At 39.2% G+C, this 13251-nt stretch overlaps 1 protein-coding gene across 5 annotated transcripts in view; it reads left to right on the top strand.

Annotated features, from left to right (window-relative positions):
* The window catches only part of PLS1 (plastin 1), a 48078-nt gene that overhangs the window by 775 nt on the left and 34052 nt on the right, over positions 1 to 13251 (top strand). The window contains exon 1 of one of the 5 annotated variants that reach the window (XM_039722382.1): positions 1 to 28. The exons of 2 other annotated variants lie outside the window; for them this stretch is intronic. The gene's annotated coding sequence lies outside the window, so the exon portion shown is untranslated. Of the gene's footprint in view, positions 29 to 4746; positions 4768 to 4817; positions 4863 to 13251 lie in introns of those variants that run through there. 2 more of the 5 variants (XM_039722383.1, XM_039722388.1) reach the window with 2 other exon arrangements.

The following is a 13251-nucleotide window of genomic DNA, read 5'->3' as shown; positions in this document are numbered from 1 at the left end:
GGGCGCTGCGGGACGGGCCGCGGGACAGGTGGGCAGCGAGCGGGGAGCGGGGCCGGTGCTGGGGCGCTGCCGTGCGCCGGGGCCGCAGGGAGCGGGGCCGGGGCCGGAGGGAGCGTTCGGCAGGTGAGCGGGCTGGGCGCTCCTCACAGGTAGCGGTGAGCAGCGTGTGAGATACAGACTTTCTTTTTTGTTATTGTCATTACTTTCTGAGCGTGTGATGCCTTACGTTCTGTTTCTTTTGCGGAACGTTTTCGTGTGTGAGCTGTAGTGGAGAAGCCCGAAGGGACGCGGTCGGGCGCTGCGCGGCCCCACCTGGGAGAAGAAAGGATAAAACGAGGGGCCATGGGCAGGTGCGAACCGCAGAGAGTTCGCGAGGGGACACTCCACTCTGAGCTTTGTTTTTGTCGTCAGGAGCTCCGGCTCTTTCTGCATTTGTTCATGAACTTTGCTTAGCGTTGTTTCTGGGTTGAAATAAAATCCTCTCGGAGGATAATTCTGTTGCGTGTTTCCACTGTGCTAGGGCTGTGTCGCTTGCATGTAAAACAGCCCACGTGTGTTTCAATTACTTGAACCATTTCAGATGAATGTTTTCGGGAACCTATTGCTAATATTTCATTTCAGAGATGGTTATTTTTGTGCTGCAAAATACATGTTTGCCATTTCAGTAAAATTCTGCTGGCCTTTTAAAGCCTGGTATCTTGGCATGGACCTAAAATACTTCAAGAAACTTTACAAAATATAACTGATTTTATCTTAGTTTGTGTTTCAGCATGTATTGCAGTATTTTCTTCCAGCTGACTTCATAAAATGCTAGTCTTTTTAGAGTCATTCATAGAGAAAAAGCAGGAACCATGTAGCTGTATGTGGTTTGTTAAGTAGAGCTTTAATGGTTCAAGAAGATCAAGTATGTCTGGGTTTTGTTATCAGTGTTGTTTTGAACACAAAATTTTCTAGACTATTTCAATTGAAAGTATCCATTATTGTGAAAACAATGTTCTGAGTGTAAATTTCAAAGACTGAAATGACAGTCACACTGAGGAAGGTGTAAGCTGTACTGCTTGCCAGTTTGATGTAGAGTTAAAACGCCTGTGTCATCCCTAAGAGAACAGGATACTGTTGGTATTTTAGGAAGTTCAGGAAGACTTTGTTATCCTAAGAAACAAGTGAAATTTACTGCATCATAGGGTGATTGTTTTTGCTGAGAAAAAATAGGTGTGGCACATAAAGTGCTTAATTTTAAAAAGTGATTTTGCATGGGAATCTCTGGAGTCAACGGTGAGATCATATTAGTATAGTTATTGTAGAAATGCTTTCATTTGTCATAGTTAGTATACTACACAAATTTGTTGTGCAGTTTCTGTGAGCATTCACTGAGCATATAATTCAGGCTTTTTTTGTTTTGTAATAAGCACTTCTAACAAATCAGCAGGGAGATCTTCTGCTCCCCACTCTTCCCTGGGAATTTTACTTTCCAGTTGCAAAGCCCCATCTGCTGACTTCTCACCATACCATCAAATTTCCCCAGCTACCCTGGTGTTAGAAATTCCACATGAGAGTGCCCATAACAACTTCACTGTGCTGTGAGGGTGTAAGAAATCTCACTCACACAGCCTAGTGTTTTATAGACCCTCCAGGGAAACAGCACCTGAAACACCTGATTTCATGTCTTACTTTTCTTAAGCACAGGATAAGCATCTCCTTCTTTCTTTCTCATCTCATTATGTTGCACTTTTATGTCTCTTGGCCCCCAGGAGGAGATGCAGGCATGTTACCATGCATTTGAAGAGAGTGGCTAATTGCTAATGAAGATAGTGTGCCTGGAGACTTTTCTGCTCCAATGCAGCTGATGCATACTGGTGAAAGGATTCTTAGATGAGCAGAGCCCAGCTTGCAGAACTTGGGTCAGGGGAGGAAATTCATGCAGATGGGTACAACTAAGTGTCAAATTCAGTGTATACAGCACTTCCAAGATTTCTGCCAAAGCTGCTGTTGCTTTTTTTTAATTATTTCATTTTTTTTCTGTTCTGTTCCCTACTTGAGCAGTCCTCTCACTGTATAGCTGCATGATTCTTCCACACTCAAGCCTCTCTCTTGGCTTTCATTATTTATTTACCACATGCCTCTGCAGGTCATTGTACTTATTTTAAGGCACTGAGTGACTTTGCCTTGGACCAGCAGGTCTGAGAGGACAAGAGCATGTTAACTGTACTTTTATTCCCTCTGTTGTTCAGTTCTGAGGCATAATTACTGTTCTGGGGGCTCGTGTGCTCTGTGGATGTGTGTGAGCCATTCCCTCAGAGGCTGGTGTGGCTGCAGTTCACTCTCAGCTGTCCTGCAGGCAGACAGGAGGAGCTGTGTAAGTGCACGTGTGTGTTCCTTGGTGCTCAGGAGCTGAGAGCTGTGACTTCCACAGCTGAGAGCTGTGCTGAGGGGAAATGCAGCTGAGAGCGTGCCCAGGGTCCTGCGAGCTGCACTAAGGAGTTGTGTCAGGCTGGGCTTGTGGCTCCTCATCTGCAGGGCTGCTGCAGTCACAGAGGCTGTGAGTGCTCCAAGTCTCATTTCCCTCTGCAGTCATGCAGCTGCTGACCTTTGGACACAGGGCGCTGCTCCTCTGCACTGCACGAATGTGGATTTCAGCACTCGAGGCTTTTATCTCTGCCTCTGTTGCTTAGTCAACTGGGCTGGAATGAAGTGGCACAGATTAAAATTATGTGTCACCCTGAATATTGGTCTGATGATTAAACAAAAGAGTAAAAAATGGAAACAGTAAATGGTGGTGAGGACAACAGGTAAGCCAGAAACCTAAAAGCTGATTGTGTACATCCAGCTAAGAAAAACCAACAGGTACAAGAGGGGAAAGAAGTGGGAAAAGAAAACATGTAACACTAAAATCTATTTGATTTCTAAATATAATCTTGACAGGTCCTAGTCCTGCAAGCCCTTATTCGTGGTTTTTTTTATGAATAAGCCTACTAATATACTACTGATAATGTAAAATACAGTATTTTGTAATTTGGAGAAATGGCATATTAGCTTATACATTCCTTTGGAATCTAGTTTTATTGTTTGTATAGCAGCAATTACTGTTTTTTGTTTATCTGCAACTACTACTTTTAAAAATAGTTGCCTATATATTTTTTTTTTCTGTTTCTTGCTTCCTAGTATTTCTAGAAAAGTATTATTCTTGAGGCTGGTAGCTGTGGAGGAAACTCACAGATGTATTTACTATCAGTATCAGTGTATATCATCAAGACATTTTGAGTGAGAGTTAAAATTCCTGGATTATAGTTTCCTAAAGAAAAATTTACAGAATCTGGAATTTACTCTTTTTAAAAAACTTGTAGCCACAGTGATGCTTAAACATCCATTAGAGACGTTTAAAACTCTGTACTAGTTATGCTAGGAGAAAATTGGGCAATATGCATTTAAAATGTCATTTAAACTACATTTGAAAATTCTGACTGTTGAAATTATATAGGTTCTTTTATTCTAATATTTTTTTCAATGAAAATCTGAAAAACTGTACTAGCTACCATTGCTCCAGTTTTCATAGAGGGAAGTTGTAGTTTTCTGAGAGACTTACTAGAAGCTATACTTTTCCATCTGATTCTGTGTTCTGTACTGATAAAAACTGGAATAGAGTTTATGTATGGGAATATTGATAAAAGTTCTGCTAAATGTTCACTTTCCCCATTGTATTGCTTACTATAGAAATCAGTGCAATGGAGGAGGGAGAAGGGGAATTCATGTTTTTTGTCCTTTTCCCTTCTGTTTTGGAAAGCAAATAAATTAAATCTCTATGCAGTGGAGCACTATTTATCACTTCTTCATTCCTTGGTGAGTATTTTCCCAGTACCCAGAGCTTCTTCTGCTCTGTGAGGGTTTTGTCAGTAGAATAGAGATCAGCTTAACAGCCTGGTATATGGAAATACCTAAAGTGAAAAGTTTAGGGATACTCTTACATGTAAAACTTCACGTGAAGTCTCACTGTAATATTCCACCCTTCTTTTTGCAGTAATAACTTAAATAAAATACTTTCATAGCATTCACTACAATGTCTGAAATACTTCACATCCTTGATAGCTGTTTCCATAAAAGCTCCAAAAGTCACCATGTCTACATAAACAGATTAAATAAATGTAGGGCAGAATCTGATCCCAACAAACAACTGTCCCTGGGCAAGGCTCCACTGTACTGTGGCAGAGAATAAGGAAGCAATAAATTGTAAATGTAGTTCTGAGCTGAGCAACTGCCTAGGTTTGAAGACCTTCTGTGGAAGGTGGTGTCTTATTAGCTCATTTTCAGCCTGACATTCAAGGGGCAAACAGTCCCTGGTGGTGTGATTTGTAAAGCAATATTAACAATGAAAACAAATGACATTGGTCAGATCAATATGGATGAGGAATTCCAGGTTACTGACAGAACCCATTCTGCATTACTGGTCTCTTTATTAAGGTTTTTAATCATTGCTGTTGCTAAATCTTTCAAAAAGGTGTTGAAAATGAAACAGTAAGGATAATTTCTCTATTCGCTGGTGTATAATATTTGTGATAAAATTACTAATTACATTATTTCAGCTTTGATTCATCTGGTCAAATGCTAAGTGTTAGCTATGGCCTTATTATTTACATGATTATTTGTTTTGCTACTTCTAAATATAACTTGATGAACTCCTAGGTTTTTCTGTGGAGGTGTGTACTTGGTTACTGCTCTTCCATACAGGTGTCCAAGGAGAATAAAGGCGCTGCGGGACGGGCCGCGGGACAGGTGGGCAGCGAGCGGGGAGCGGGGCCGGTGCTGGGGCGCTGCCGTGCGCCGGGGCCGCAGGGAGCGGGGCCGGGGCCGGAGGGAGCGTTCGGCAGGTGAGCGGGCTGGGCGCTCCTCACAGGTAGCGGTGAGCAGCGTGTGAGATACAGACTTTCTTTTTTGTTATTGTCATTACTTTCTGAGCGTGTGAGGGAGCGTTCGGCAGGTGAGCGGGCTGGGCGCTCCTCACAGGTAGCGGTGAGCAGCGTGTGAGATACAGACTTTCTTTTTTGTTATTGTCATTACTTTCTGAGCGTGTGATGCCTTACGTTCTGTTTCTTTTGCGGAACGTTGTCGTGTGTGAGGTGTAGGGGAGAAGCCCGAAGGGACGCGGTCGGGCGCTGCGCGGCCCCACCTGGGAGAAGAAAGGATAAAACGAGGGGCCATGGGCAGGTGCGAACCGCAGAGAGTTCGCGAGGGGACACTCCACTCTGAGCTTTGTTTTTGTCGTCAGGAGCTCCGGCTCTTTCTGCATTTGTTCATGAACTTTGCTTAGCGTTGTTTCTGGGTTGAAATAAAATCCTCTCGGAGGATAATTCTGTTGCGTGTTTCCACTGTGCTAGGGCTGTGTCGCTTGCATGTAAAACAGCCCACGTGTGTTTCAATTACTTGAACCATTTCAGATGAATGTTTTCGGGAACCTATTGCTAATATTTCATTTCAGAGATGGTTATTTTTGTGCTGCAAAATACATGTTTGCCATTTCAGTAAAATTCTGCTGGCCTTTTAAAGCCTGGTATCTTGGCATGGACCTAAAATACTTCAAGAAACTTTACAAAATATAACTGATTTTATCTTAGTTTGTGTTTCAGCATGTATTGCAGTATTTTCTTCCAGCTGACTTCATAAAATGCTAGTCTTTTTAGAGTCATTCATAGAGAAAAAGCAGGAACCATGTAGCTGTATGTGGTTTGTTAAGTAGAGCTTTAATGGTTCAAGAAGATCAAGTATGTCTGGGTTTTGTTATCAGTGTTGTTTTGAACACAAAATTTTCTAGACTATTTCAATTGAAAGTATCCATTATTGTGAAAACAATGTTCTGAGTGTAAATTTCAAAGACTGAAATGACAGTCACACTGAGGAAGGTGTAAGCTGTACTGCTTGCCAGTTTGATGTAGAGTTAAAACGCCTGTGTCATCCCTAAGAGAACAGGATACTGTTGGTATTTTAGGAAGTTCAGGAAGACTTTGTTATCCTAAGAAACAAGTGAAATTTACTGCATCATAGGGTGATTGTTTTTGCTGAGAAAAAATAGGTGTGGCACATAAAGTGCTTAATTTTAAAAAGTGATTTTGCATGGGAATCTCTGGAGTCAACGGTGAGATCATATTAGTATAGTTATTGTAGAAATGCTTTCATTTGTCATAGTTAGTATACTACATAAATTTGTTGTGCAGTTTCTGTGAGCATTCACTGAGCATATAATTCAGGCTTTTTTTGTTTTGTAATAAGCACTTCTAACAAATCAGCAGGGAGATCTTCTGCTCCCCACTCTTCCCTGGGAATTTTACTTTCCAGTTGCAAAGCCCCATCTGCTGACTTCTCACCATACCATCAAATTTCCCCAGCTACCCTGGTGTTAGAAATTCCACATGAGAGTGCCCATAACAACTTCACTGTGCTGTGAGGGTGTAAGAAATCTCACTCACACAGCCTAGTGTTTTATAGACCCTCCAGGGAAACAGCACCTGAAACACCTGATTTCATGTCTTACTTTTCCTAAGTAAGCACAGGATAAGCATCTCCTTCTTTCTCATCTCATTATGTTGCACTTTTATGTCTCTTGGCCCCCAGGAGGAGATGCAGGCATGTTACCATGCATTTGAAGAGAGTGGCTAATTGCTAATGAAGATAGTGTGCCTGGAGACTTTTCTGCTCCAATGCAGCTGATGCATACTGGTGAAAGGATTCTTAGATGAGCAGAGCCCAGCTTGCAGAACTTGGGTCAGGGGAGGAAATTCATGCAGATGGGTACAACTAAGTGTCAAATTCAGTGTATACAGCACTTCTAAGATTTCTGCCGAAGCTGCTGTTGCTTTTTTTTTAATTCTTTCATTTTTTTTCTGTTCTGTTCCCTACTTGAGCAGTCCTCTCACTGTATAGCTGCATGATTCTTCCACACTCAAGCCTCTCTCTTGGCTTTCATTATTTATTTACCACATGCCTCTGCAGGTCATTGTACTTATTTTAAGGCACTGAGTGACTTTGCCTTGGACCAGCAGGTCTGAGAGGACAAGAGCATGTTAACTGTACTTTTATTCCCTCTGTTGTTCAGTTCTGAGGCATAATTACTGTTCTGGGGGCTCGTGTGCTCTGTGGATGTGTGTGAGCCATTCCCTCAGAGGCTGGTGTGGCTGCAGTTCACTCTCAGCTGTCCTGCAGGCAGACAGGAGGAGCTGTGTAAGTGCACGTGTGTGTTCCTTGGTGCTCAGGAGCTGAGAGCTGTGACTTCCACAGCTGAGAGCTGTGCTGAGGGGAAATGCAGCTGAGAGCGTGCCCAGGGTCCTGCGAGCTGCACTAAGGAGTTGTGTCAGGCTGGGCTTGTGGCTCCTCATCTGCAGGGCTGCTGCAGTCACAGAGGCTGTGAGTGCTCCAAGTCTCATTTCCCTCTGCAGTCATGCAGCTGCTGACCTTTGGACACAGGGCGCTGCTCCTCTGCACTGCACGAATGTGGATTTCAGCACTCGAGGCTTTTATCTCTGCCTCTGTTGCTTAGTCAACTGGGCTGGAATGAAGTGGCACAGATTAAAATTATGTGTCACCCTGAATATTGGTCTGATGATTAAACAAAAGAGTAAAAAATGGAAACAGTAAATGGTGGTGAGGACAACAGGTAAGCCAGAAACCTAAAAGCTGATTGTGTACATCCAGCTAAGAAAAACCAACAGGTACAAGAGGGGAAAGAAGTGGGAAAAGAAAACATGTAACACTAAAATCTATTTGATTTCTAAATATAATCTTGACAGGTCCTAGTCCTGCAAGCCCTTATTCGTGGTTTTTTTTATGAATAAGCCTACTAATATACTACTGATAATGTAAAATACAGTATTTTGTAATTTGGAGAAATGGCATATTAGCTTATACATTCCTTTGGAATCTAGTTTTATTGTTTGTATAGCAGCAATTACTGTTTTTTGTTTATCTGCAACTACTACTTTTAAAAATAGTTGCCTATATATTTTTTTTTTCTGTTTCTTGCTTCCTAGTATTTCTAGAAAAGTATTATTCTTGAGGCTGGTAGCTGTGGAGGAAACTCACAGATGTATTTACTATCAGTATCAGTGTATATCATCAAGACATTTTGAGTGAGAGTTAAAATTCCTGGATTATAGTTTCCTAAAGAAAAATTTACAGAATCTGGAATTTACTCTTTTTAAAAAACTTGTAGCCACAGTGATGCTTAAACATCCATTAGAGACGTTTAAAACTCTGTACTAGTTATGCTAGGAGAAAATTGGGCAATATGCATTTAAAATGTCATTTAAACTACATTTGAAAATTCTGACTGTTGAAATTATATAGGTTCTTTTATTCTAATATTTTTTTCAATGAAAATCTGAAAAACTGTACTAGCTACCATTGCTCCAGTTTTCATAGAGGGAAGTTGTAGTTTTCTGAGAGACTTACTAGAAGCTATACTTTTCCATCTGATTCTGTGTTCTGTACTGATAAAAACTGGAATAGAGTTTATGTATGGGAATATTGATAAAAGTTCTGCTAGATGTTCACTTTCCCCATTGTATTGCTTACTATAGAAATCAGTGCAATGGAGGAGGGAGAAGGGGAATTCATGTTTTTTGTCCTTTTCCCTTCTGTTTTGGAAAGCAAATAAATTAAATCTGTATGCAGTGGAGCACTATTTATCACTTCTTCATTCCTTGGTGAGTATTTTCCCAGTACCCAGAGCTTCTTCTGCTCTGTGAGGGTTTTGTCAGTAGAATAGAGATCAGCTTAACAGCCTGGTATATGGAAATACCTAAAGTGAAAAGTTTAGGGATACTCTTACATGTAAAACTTCACGTGAAGTCTCACTGTAATATTCCACCCTTCTTTTTGCAGTAATAACTTAAATAAAATACTTTCATAGCATTCACTACAATGTCTGAAATACTTCACATCCTTGATAGCTGTTTCCATAAAAGCTCCAAAAGTCACCATGTCTACATAAACAGATTAAATAAATGTAGGGCAGAATCTGATCCCAACAAACAACTGTCCCTGGGCAAGGCTCCACTGTACTGTGGCAGAGAATAAGGAAGCAATAAATTGTAAATGTAGTTCTGAGCTGAGCAACTGCCTAGGTTTGAAGACCTTCTGTGGAAGGTGGTGTCTTATTAGCTCATTTTCAGCCTGACATTCAAGGGGCAAACAGTCCCTGGTGGTGTGATTTGTAAAGCAATATTAACAATGAAAACAAATGACATTGGTCAGATCAATATGGATCAGGAATTCCAGGTTACTGACAGAACCCATTCTGCATTACTGGTCTCTTTATTAAGGTTTTTAATCATTGCTGTTGCTAAATCTTTCAAAAAGGTGTTGAAAATGAAACAGTAAGGATAATTTCTCTATTCGCTGGTGTATAATATTTGTGATAAAATTACTAATTACATTATTTCAGCTTTGATTCATCTGGTCAAATGCTAAGTGTTAGCTATGGCCTTATTATTTACATGATTATTTGTTTTGCTACTTCTAAATATAACTTGATGAACTCCTAGGTTTTTCTGTGGAGGTGTGTACTTGGTTACTGCTCTTCCATACAGGTGTCCAAGGAGAATAAAGGTACTGCATCACAATAGCTTGTCAGAGAGACTGGTTTTGCTAAGACTCAGAAATAAATTATGCATAAAGAAGATTGTGTGCTTCTCCATGCATGCTTTTGCTGGGAAGAGGATTATCAACCCACTTTCAGTGCTCTCTTGGCAGATGTTTCCTTAATAATAATAGTCACTAGAGGAGGAAAAAAAGCTGGATCCAGTATTTCCCACTTTTGTTCAATTAGTGTATTCATCCCTTCATCTCATTAATAATCAGTGCTTGAATAGACTGATAAAAAACACTGACATGTAGAAAAGCTGAAGTACTAAGTCATATGTTCACAGCAAGATTATATTTATTTGAATGCAATTTCAAGAGTTTGTTTCTGTCCAAGATTCAGGACCCACTTGTTCCTTTCAAACCAGCTGTTCTCTGATAGCTTTTCTTTTCCAGAATTTTTATAGTTTGGAATGTTTTTGTCCTGCTGATTTATCAAGCTCTTCTTCTAACTCCACATGTCCTCCCATTGTGTTTGCACATGTCCTATTGCTTCTCTTTGCACTAATTTATCACCTTATGACAAAGGGAAATGAAATTATTTCTATCATAGCCTAAAGGTAAGGCAATGTAAAGTAGTATGAAGTTATAATTTTCCATTGAGCTGATTATTTTATTTCTGCAGTGTTTCTAGTCCTTCCAAACTTGATTTATAGAATCAAGATCTATTTAATTGAAGCTAGTGAGGATTTCCTCCTCCCTTTCCAGGTAACATGATGTGTTCAATGTGAAGTAACTGAATATAAAGATATATTTCATTTTACTTATCATCAGCCACTTAATTGTAGCTGTGTATTTAATTGTATGGGGCAGAATATTTTTCACATCCCAAATGACAAAATATTAGAAGCACATAAATTTATATTTTATCAATAATTTTTTTTAAAAGAGAGTTAATTATAATTTAAATAATATCAATTTCCTCTTTTTTAGAAGAGTTAGTTGTCACTTGCTTGAAGTTGCATAGAGAGGTAACTACTTCACTAGTGCAACACCTATTGGACAAATTTTCTAAAAGCTGATATCTTGTTCATCTTAATCATTGACATTTATATAGCTCTGATCTCTCAAAAGGCATTTTGTTATTCTGCTATTACTAGAGATTAAAAATAATCAAAATTAATGTGTGCACTCCTTAAAGTTTCCAGAATCTTTGACCATTCTGCTTGAAACTCAAACCAGAGATTGGCCTCTTTACCATGGGCAAGGTGGTTTGGTCACCTCCTACCAAAGCTGTTCCAAAGAGAAGCTTGGCAGCAGCACAGGACTTGTTTTTTGTCATGCCAGGGCAAATCCCTACTTCTGGCACTCTTGTTGTGTTTGTTTTCATAAGGTGCTTGCACCCTGAAATGGCAGCCCTTGTGCTGTGTGAAAGACAACTACTGGGTCAGCCACGCTGGGCTTTTCACTGAACTTCTGTCTGATGGACTGACTGTCTTGGGGAAAACAGAAATTATCTGTAATAATAGAAGCACATATTTTGGTTGCATTCCAAAATTTCTTTGTGTTTTCCCTCCTGATTTTTTTTTGTGTAGTAAATCTATGGAACAGACCCGTCTGCCATATAGTTTATTCTTTAAGCTGCCATTCTGCTTTTTCCTAAGTAAATTAAGATCTAGGCATTTAAACTCAATAGGATTAATCCATATCAGCCCTCCCCAATGAAATAAGCATATGTTGGATGAGTGATTGACTCGAGCCTGTGTGCTACCTGAGAAGTGCTTCATTAAGATGTCACTTCAGTTATGCTGCTTCTCACTGGACTCCTCACCCAGCAGAGACAAACCAGCAATAGGGGAAAGCTTGGGAAGGTAAGCATGGTACTGACTTGCTGAGTGACAGTAACAGCACAATAAATATTTCTGTGTCATGTTTAGAAACTTAAAAACAGGGATTTAAATATAGGGTGTTATTTAATGTTCAAGAGCATTAATTTTGGAGACTTAGAAATATGAGTTATTTTTCATTAATTGTCACCATGTAAAGTGACAGTAAACAATGTGACAGAGTTACTGAGTTTTTGTGAAGGTCACTAGGAGTAGAATGATTCCTTTGGTGTAGACTTGGGGCTAACTTAATATCCAAGACATATCAGTTAAAGTATTATGTGAAATAAAATGCTTATTTTATATGATCTCCTCCAAAGACATTTTATCCTTGTGGAAGAGTTGATTTTCCAACAAACTGATTTATCTGTTGATCACAGTTGATCATTTTATCATCAAAGATTGGCTATGTATTTCATTTGCCCAATATGTGAAAATCTCCTCTCAAAGTCTGAACAAGTGTTCACGACTTCAGAGTGGCGTAAGAAATATTAATGTTTTCCTGTGAAAGTGTCACAGTTTGGAAAGGCTTTGGACTGTAATCTGGCAGCTTTGGAATCTCTCTGCAGCCTGTGAGAGTCAACAATTGTCACTTAATCATGGCACATCTTAAAATGGCTAACACAAAACATGTGAATACATTACATGTAAGAATACTCGGTGTTTCAGCAAAGAGGCTCATCACACAAAGGTGATCCAGCTTACCGTATTTTCTGTGTTGTAAATATTGTTCCTTATAGCAAGTACATACTAGAAACTGTATAATTGTGTCTGTCTCACCTTTGGGACTTCAGGTAATTAATTTTAAAGCAACAAATAATTTTTTAACTATTTGTTTTGTAAAATTTTTTTTTTATTAACCTAACATTATTTTGCAAGATGAATTTTTTCATTTCAGGTAATTAATTTTAAAGCAACAAATAATTTTTTAACTATTTGTTTTGTAAATTTTTTTTTATTAACCTAACATTATTTTGTAAGATGAATTTTTTCATGATACTTATAAACAGGAAATAAAAACTCTAAATAACAACAATCATGAACACTTTTATGCATTGTTTTCCAGCAGACAAATAAAATATTAGATTTTCATTGTTTTAGTAGAAATGCCTGGATATATCTTTTGTTTAAACTTTTTTTTAAAACTCATTATTTTGTTGCATAATTGCAGTGTATGGTTTAATGCTTAGGGATGTCTGCTCCTGTTGTAAGCTCGAACTTGCAAAAAAGATAAATTGTTGTGACCCAAGATTTTGATAGGTTTATTTTTTTAAATTTTGATTTCTGATGTTTACAAAAAAATGGCAAAGTTTTCACCAAAGCATCAGAAGCAGTCTTCATTAAAGAATATAAAGTTATATCCTAATCATAGGAATCCTAAGGCTGAGATTTTGAATAACTTAGTTAGGAAAACGCTCAGGAATTTTGTTCTTTTTCATCTACAAAACATGATTAAAAATGACAGTTGGCAGCAACAACTGTAGATGTTTTATTCTGGCCTAATTATTAAGAACTACAGCTCCAGCAAATGAGCTTCCTGTGTGCCCCAGATAGTCTTCTAGTTTAGAAGGTATGAACAATACTCTATTTAGCTTTAGTTACTCAGATTTACTAATGTGCTTCTTTTATCCTGAGCACTTGGGCAAACATAGCTCCTTAAAGCTCTGAGCTGGCACACAGGTGGCACTTGGGCATCTGTGGCTCTGCAGGGACTGGCTTTCAAATGCTGCCAGTTGCTTTGGCCGTGTGTTGTGGAGGACCCTCCTTTTCCCTCTAGCTGGACCAATGAAAAAAGAAACCC

The sequence above is a fragment of the Passer montanus genome, unplaced genomic scaffold (genome assembly GCF_014805655.1).
Source record: "Passer montanus isolate IOZ18808 unplaced genomic scaffold, ASM1480565v1 scaffold48, whole genome shotgun sequence".
Classification (NCBI taxonomy): Eukaryota; Metazoa; Chordata; class Aves; order Passeriformes; family Passeridae; genus Passer; species Passer montanus.
This window is presented reverse-complemented; position numbering and strand designations above follow the sequence as displayed.